The sequence below is a fragment of the Pteropus vampyrus genome, unplaced genomic scaffold (assembly GCF_000151845.1).
Source record: "Pteropus vampyrus isolate Shadow unplaced genomic scaffold, Pvam_2.0 Scaffold9, whole genome shotgun sequence".
NCBI lineage: Eukaryota > Metazoa > Chordata > Mammalia > Chiroptera > Pteropodidae > Pteropus > Pteropus vampyrus.
Window position 1 is genome coordinate 9,454,092 of NW_011888790.1, and position 8,065 is coordinate 9,462,156.

Sequence of the window (8,065 nt, forward strand, 5' to 3'; positions counted from 1 at the left end):
GGAAATACTACTTTTAAGCCCATTACAAATACCAGGAAAAGATTGGGAAGATATAGCATCATTGAGGTAATGAAGATTACATTCCAACACATAATTACAATCCTATTTACAGAGAAGAGCATGCTTCAGTTGCAGGCATTACAGAAACTCATCAAATTTCAATCAGGTTTAAATATTGGAGAGAAAAGATGGATGAGAGATAATTGCTTAAAGCAGATCACTACTTTTCTAGTGACAAGATACAGGTGCTGTTGGAACCAAATACTCTTGTTTTTGAGTTCAGGTAAAGTAGAAGCAGGATAGATTAGAGTGAATGGAATGGTGACTGGAGGGCTGAGCTTACAGGTGCAGTAGGCACTGGGTGTTAGAGCAGCAAGGAACCCTCCCCTAGAACAAACGCTGCCTCTTACTCCTGGCTGGGGAAACTCCTCCGTGGAATTTCTCCATAGCAGTGTTATTTCTGTTCTGATTCAAAACATCATTAGGAATGAAAGATATACTTTTTTAGTGAGAGGTCATTTTGCAACATTTATTTCACAAAAGTTTATTTATGGACCACGCCCTGTAATAGGCACTAGGGATAGACTATAGAACTAACACAGGTATGATTTCTTGTATCCTGGATCTTAGATTATAGTTGGGAAGAAGACCATTAATCAAAGAGCCCTCAAATGAGTGTTTAATTACAGGCAGAGATAAGAGCTATGCAGAAGGTAAAGCTAGGCCTAAGCATGCACATGTCCTCATCTAGGCGGGGTCTAGGGGAAGTTCTCTAAGAAAGTGATCATTGAACTGACTGCTGAAGGCAGAACAGGAGACAAAAAGATGGAAAATCATTCTAGCAAAATAACAGTATGTTAAATACCCATAAAATAGAATATTATTCAGCCACAAAAAGGAATGAAGTACTAATATTTGCTACAACATGAATTAACTTTGAAAACAACACACCGAGTGAAATAATCAGACACAAAAGGCCACATATTCTATGATTCCATTTATATGAAATATCCCCAACGGGCAAATCCATAGAGACTGAAATTAGGTTAGTGGTTGCAAGGTCTGGGAGTAGGGAAAAATGAGCAATAACTCTAATAAGTATGAGTCGAAGAAAATGTCTGGAACTTGATAGTGGCGATGGTTATACAACATTGTGTATTTGCTAAAATATCACTGAACTGTCTATTCAAAATGATTGAAATGGTAAATTGTAGGTTATGTGTATCTTATCACAATTAGGGGGGGAAAAAAAGCAATATGTTCAAAGGCTTTCCTCCTGGCATGAGTGAGCAGGATGCCTTCCAGGAACTAAAAGCTGGCCAGTGTGGCCGGATGGCAGAGGCGATGGGAAGACGAGAGACATGGGGCCAGAGAGCTAGGCTGTGACAAGAGCATGCAAGGCTTGGGGACCATGTTAGAGTCTGGCCTTTCCCTTAAGAGAAATGACAAGCCACTTAAAGTTGGGAAGCGGGGGATTACCAGATGTACATTTTAAAAGATAATCGTATATCCAATTAAGGGTGAATTTTTGTAGCTTGAAAGCAAGACATGGTAGAAAATGGGATAGAGGAAGGGTAAGCGACACAAGGCAAACGGTGATTCCTTCTCAATTTCTGTAGAGCTAATTCTGTCTGTTATTTTCTGGATAGAAATGTATAAGAAGGCTCAGATTATCATAACACATGAAGATATTGCAGAGTGAGGTAAAGCAGAAGCTGATACTGAGAGTAATTATGGAGACTTGGGTGTATTATGGTAAACTGTCTTAATATGGGAAAGCAGAAGAGAAGATTAGCAGACATTTCATGAGTTTTTAAATGAGAAGTCTTGTTAGTCATTATAGAGTTTTATGGTGCGGCAATGATGAGCAGGCCTCAGGTGAGTTTGTCCTCATCAGTGATGGTAATAATATTATTTGTTTCCTACAATTAGCGAGATCTCTTGAAGATGGGCCAGGACTTCTGGACCCCAGATTATTTGCAGAATGGTATAGACTGGCCACAAGAACTGTTTGCATTGCACCTCTGAACACCAGCAGCGTGTGCTGCATCAGGGTACAATAGAGGCTATGTCTCGGTTTGAGAAGGTGCTTTAGTAGTAAATATGTTAACCGATGTTAGAAACTAGGTTTCTAAACAGACAAATACAGCATTATAAATGTATGTATTCATTCATTTGTTCCTTTCTTTTCCATTCAGCAAGTATTTATTATTGCCTATTGTTGGGTGCTGTGCTATGTATAAATTTATGACTCACAACTAAAATTAGGTCATCCTATATAAAAACTAAGAAATTAAAAATATAATTTTACAAATAACACACATAAAATAAACTTTCTGTATAGATCATAAGGCTAGAACCTAAGCATTCTTTTTTGCTTTGTAACCAAGTATGTAATAAGAATTATTTTCTCAGTGGACATAGTTTTTGAATAAATAAATTTTAAAAAACTAAAATAATGTTTTGCCCTGGTATTAGAGTTCCATCAACTGCTATTTTTCACCCTCATGATAATGATTTTTATAACACCAGAAAATATGATATCTCAGGTAAAAATTTGAAAATAGGTCAAAAGATAAAGATTTCTGTTTTTACTTATACACATGTATACTTTTGTCATTATATCCACTGTAAGATGTAAGGCTTTCAGAACCAATGACGATGGAAAAGTAAATGTTCAGTAAAATCTCACAAAGCAATTTCTCTGTGAAAACAGTTCTCAGAAAGGAAAGTAGCCAAATTCCCATAGCAATAAAGCAGCATGACATAAAAATCCCCAATATCTTGGCTGTTATTATCTAGCTCTGTGATAGAGAGCCTTTCCACTGTCATTGAGCAGATGGCCAGGGTCTGCCTCCTTTCTATGGAGTTGAAGATTGGCTAAAAGTTCAAGAGGTAATCTAATTAAAATGCTTCCTATTGACTCAAAACCAAGAAACTAGAGTAAGAATGAAAAGGTACCCAGTGTTTAAGAAATTTAAAAATTCAAAGTAAATAGCAATATCGTCAATACAATTCTATAGCTTAAAAATACTTGAAACATGAGATGTCAAAGGAAAAATATTCATTTCTTTTATATAATTAATTGTGACTGAAGTCAGTGGCATATGAAATAAATCTCTAAGAATATGTGTATTTAAAAAAACTATGTGCATTTACTTGAAAATTTGGAAAACAAAACAAACTAAAAAAAGAACATTATCAAGAATGTGACTCCTTAGACCTAGAGAAGACTGATGACCTTCTCAAAATTTTTGTTCCAGGGTAGAGAGTACATTAGAAAGTCAAATATATAGATTCTTCCAGCTGTTAAAACTCATTGATGCTGATAAGCCTAAATTTGGAAGGCAGCATTTTCTTCACTGAGTCATTGATACAATTCCTATTATCATGTGCAACTAGGAAAAAATTTGTAATAACCCAGGGTTCACAACCCCTAGGCTATCCATCAATGAGCTTTCAGGGGTCTGTGAACCCCCACCCCACAAAACCTTAGGAGAAATCTGATGGATTCTAGAGAGTATCAACTTGGCTAAGTTGGAACTGTGTTTTCCAGAATTCCTTCTCTGCTGATTTCCAGGTTAGTGTGGACCTCAAAAGGCATTTTATACAAGATTGAGAAAGTGTAAGTGGAACAGCGACTGTCTTATTTTTGTTTTCGTTTTTATTTTTTTAGGCTTGAAAGGCGAGTGCAGAGTACCAAGCACTATTGGAACTCAGGCATAGTGTTACTTATCTGCAGGCCCGCCTTGTTGGTCTGGGGCAGCAGCTGCGCCCTTGCCAGGTCCTCCTGCCAAATCGGCATCCCCGACTCCTGGACCAGATGCATATTTAGCTCCATGATTGAAGACACCGGCTTATTTTTCATTCTGTTTGTCTTCGCTTGCTGTGCTTCACATTCATCTTCTCTTCCCAGCCGCCTCTATGTGGACTTCAGGTGCCACCACCAGACACAAAAACAACTTTACATCCTTCCTTAGACCTCTTAACCAGCTCCCACAGTCCAATAAGGTCAGATCCTTATAATTAACTATATATTTTTTTCATAAACATATATATATATATATATAAAATATAAATATGGTTTTGCTTAAACCCTAACCGATACATTGTTTGCCAAGGCATAATTTTTTAAAAGCTACAAATGTAACTCCAAGCATGAGAAAGATTTACTTACCTTATAAATGAGGGAACCAGCAAGGTGGCAAAGTTAATTCAAAGAAAGATACAAGAGATCAATAAAAGAGGTCAGTAAAAGAAAGAAAGCTGGAATGTTTGGCTAAATTAGATTCAAAACTGGTTAATGTACCACATGATAATCAAAGCATGGCCTTTGGGATTATCTTCTCTTTTGGAGAGAAATAATTTGCACCTCAACTGGACAGAAATCATTTGCATCTCTTCAAATTTCTACAAGTTAAGATGTATTTTAGAGCAATGGGACCTGATTAATAATAAATAGTAAATCATACAAAGCTACGTCCCTTAAATTCAGGCTTGTTAGACACTACTCTAGCAAACTTTGAAATGACAGTTATTCTTTTGCTTTATTTCCAAATTTTGGATCCATTTATTAGTACATTTGTATGCATTTTTCTGCAGAGAACAGCTATTGTCCATATTAAAGCCTTTATTATTTTTTTAAGAGTAAGAAATATGTAACTAAAGAGCAAAATGTAACTGATCTTATTAGAATTGTGTAATAGTTGCAAAAGTAAGAATAAATTTTATCCTGGAAGCTCTTTTATACTTGAATTTTCTCCTCCTCCTACTAATAATACCCCCTACCAAAAAAAAAAAAACCCCTCAAATTTCCCATAAGTTAAAATACAGCTATAAAATCTGTTCTTTTGTTATTATTTTAAGCTACAGTGTTATCTATTTACTTAAACAATTGCTAACACTTACCAAGTGTTGCAGCAGGCACCTTTACATACATGGTCTTGTTGAAGCCTCATAACCTCGTGATGTAGGTGTCACTGGCCTGCTCAAGGAAGAGCGTGACGTAAGTTACCTACACCCAAACTGTGGATATTTGAACTCAGGTCTCTCTTAACTTTAGAGACCACACATTTCACCACCACTATGCTTTAGAGCTTCTTCTACAAAACTTGAAAGATAAGTTCACTGCATATTCACTGCTTACTTCCTTTGCAATCAGTATATAACACACACAAACTGCTTTGCTCTCAGTCAAAGGCTTGACTCTTAAAAGCAATGAGTACATGTTCTCTCAGTCTCCTCCTCCCCACCACCGATCCCTTACAGAAATGGGGTTTCTAGGGTTCTGTTTACCTCTTTTCTCTATGTAATGCCACAGTTTTAAATGTTATAGAAATGACTCCAAAATTTACTTCCTCAAATCCAAATTCACCTCTAAATTTTACACCCACATCTCCAACAACTTGTTGGATTTCTCCATGGGATGTCTCTCTAGTATTTCTAACCGCGTTCCACATGAAATACACCTCCTCTGTCCTCTCCTCTCCTCCCCCTCCCAAATACTCTAGTTTCTGGGTTCCCTGGTGTTGGTGACATGACTATGATGTGCATTAATTCAGGATGCAGGATTCTAGAGGAGCATTAAGACACACTTTCTTGGAACATCAATTTTATTTGGTGGTAAGTAAACCACAACATTATTCTTCTTCCTAGATATTCGCAGGGCTCGATCCCCCACCTCTCTGAAATTCTTGATAAAATGTCACCTTTCCAATGGGCCTACCTGACCACCTCATCTAACACATACCTTTTGCTTACCCTGTCTCCCTTATCCTGCTCTACTCTTTCCCTCTAGCACTTAACATCTGCTGACACCCTATATTATTTATCATGTTTGTTATTGTAGTCATTCTCACCTCAGAATGTCAGCTCCATGAAGGTAAAGATTTTGTTTGTTTTTGTTCACCAAATTATCACCACTGAATCTAGAGGAGGTTACACAGTTGTCACTCTATAAATACTTGTATAATAAATGAATGAGTCCATGAATAAATTTTTTAGCATAGTTATATTATGGTGTGAACTGCAAACCTTGTATGAATCGAACTGCAACACATCAATAAAAATACCTAAGGTTTTTCTACAACTCGGTATTACATTTTTCCCTTACACCAAATTTGTGTAAGTTTTAAAGAAAAACTTCTAACACTACAAAAAAATGGAAATCAGTATCGTACACTTTAAACAGAAAGAAGCTCTACAAAACTTATGTAATTATTAACATAAATATTACATATATACCACTTAAAATCTGCATTCCACTTGTAGCATATACTGTCCCATATTTTGGGAAATATTCATCTAAGCAATTAACAAGTCTCTAGTTAGGAGATTACTAACTCCTAAACCTGGAAAAGAATGTAGGAACTATCTCACTTTAGAAAAGCAGAAATAAAAGTTGAGAAAGGTTTAAGTGATCTGTTCCCAATCCCATACTGATAATTATGGGACCACCTTATTATATCGGTTCCCATGACATGTGTTTGTCTGTCTATAACTACATTGTTTGCCATTGGCAGTTAAGCAAATCCTCTCCAGCATTTACCTGCCTCTGATCTTCGGTTTATCTTGAGAATTTCCTTTGCTTTTCTGACCTTTTCACCCTTACAGACAACACTGATCCTGAGTGTTATCTTCTCCATGAATGCTTTATATATTTCTCTTATAGCATTTATTTGTCTTCTTTTGCCTGATATTGCCATCTTTTTGTACTTGTTTTATATTTCCTACTTTTCTGAGCTTCAGTGTACAGAAACATCTTTATTTTAATACTTTCCTTTGATAACACCTCACATTATACCTTTGTAAGAATTTGTGCTTAGTAAGACTTTTTCAGTGAACTATATTGAATCTTATAACCATGTCGGAACAAAGCAGTGGAAAATGTGATGCTGGTGGTCTTTCTATATTATGAGGCCCATCTGTTTGCTATTACCTGTTTCCCACCTGCTGTCATCACTACCACAAAACTCCATCTGCTACTTCTTCTTCTCTTCCAAGCCTGATTTGGCACTAAATCTGTCAGGCTCTACCTCAGATTTGCCTAATCAGCATTACTTTTCCTTAATTATTTTTACTAATTACTAAAGAGCTGTTTTATTTTATTTGCCTCTTAGGAGTATCTAAGATTTAAGCAAGGTAACAAATACTGAATTCAGGACAATCTGTCAAAACTATTTGAAAAAAGTACTAAGCAAGCATTTTGGTTTGGAATTGAAGCAGGAGTTACAGATGACCTTGGGAAATCAGTTAACATTTCTGGTTCTTGTTATTATCTCAAGATGAGAGAATTAGGTACAATATCTCTAAGGTCCTTTCTGAATGTCACATTTCTGATAGCAAATATTCATTCTTCGAGACAACCTTAATTTCATCTCAATTCCATTTCCTTCATAAATCTTTCTTGATCTCTGTCCCGATAAAATGAATTTCTTCTTTCAACTCCTACAGTGCTTCTCACCTATTTTATGGTAATACCTTATCCTGAACTGTAGTCAAGTTAGCTGTGTTACTTGAGTCAGCCTTAATCCATTACACCAACCCTCCTTTATTCGTCAGCTTTAGTAGAGTCTTTGTAACTCCCCCAATGCTTAGCAAAGTGGGTTATAGATAATATTTGCGTTATGTGCTGAATGAATGTTTATTGTCTGAGTAATTTAATGAAGAAACTGAAAAAAGTCTAACATCACGATTATTCTGTGCAGAAAGAAATAAAAGCCAAAAATGCAACTGAACTGATTAGATAATTAAAGAAATTTAAGCCAGGGTTATGAATTGCAGTCATTATGGAGAGCAACATTAGAAAATAAATGTTTAAACATAAATAGCAACATATGGTATGCTTAATATGTAAATATAGTAGCCTGTATAGAAGAAGAGGTGATGCCACAGAGTGACCTGGAGCACAGATTCCAGAGATGGATGCCCAACTTCCATCCTGGCTCTGTTAGTTTGTATGACCTTGGGAAAGTTATGTAACTCCGTCTCAGCTTTATCATCTGTAACATGGGGATATCTACTTCATAGAGCGATTGTGAGAATTAAATGAGTGCCTGGGATATAT

The 8,065-nt window shown here is 36.2% G+C and overlaps 1 long non-coding RNA gene across 2 annotated transcripts in view; it reads left to right on the plus strand.

Annotated features, from left to right (window-relative positions):
- Positions 1-8,065, plus strand: part of LOC111729867 — a 62,451-nt gene that overhangs the window by 48,320 nt on the left and 6,066 nt on the right. For both annotated transcript variants that reach the window (XR_002776432.1, XR_002776433.1), the window contains one exon: positions 3,677-5,622. This is a non-coding gene — a long non-coding RNA (uncharacterized LOC111729867). The remainder of the gene's footprint in view (positions 1-3,676; positions 5,623-8,065) is intronic.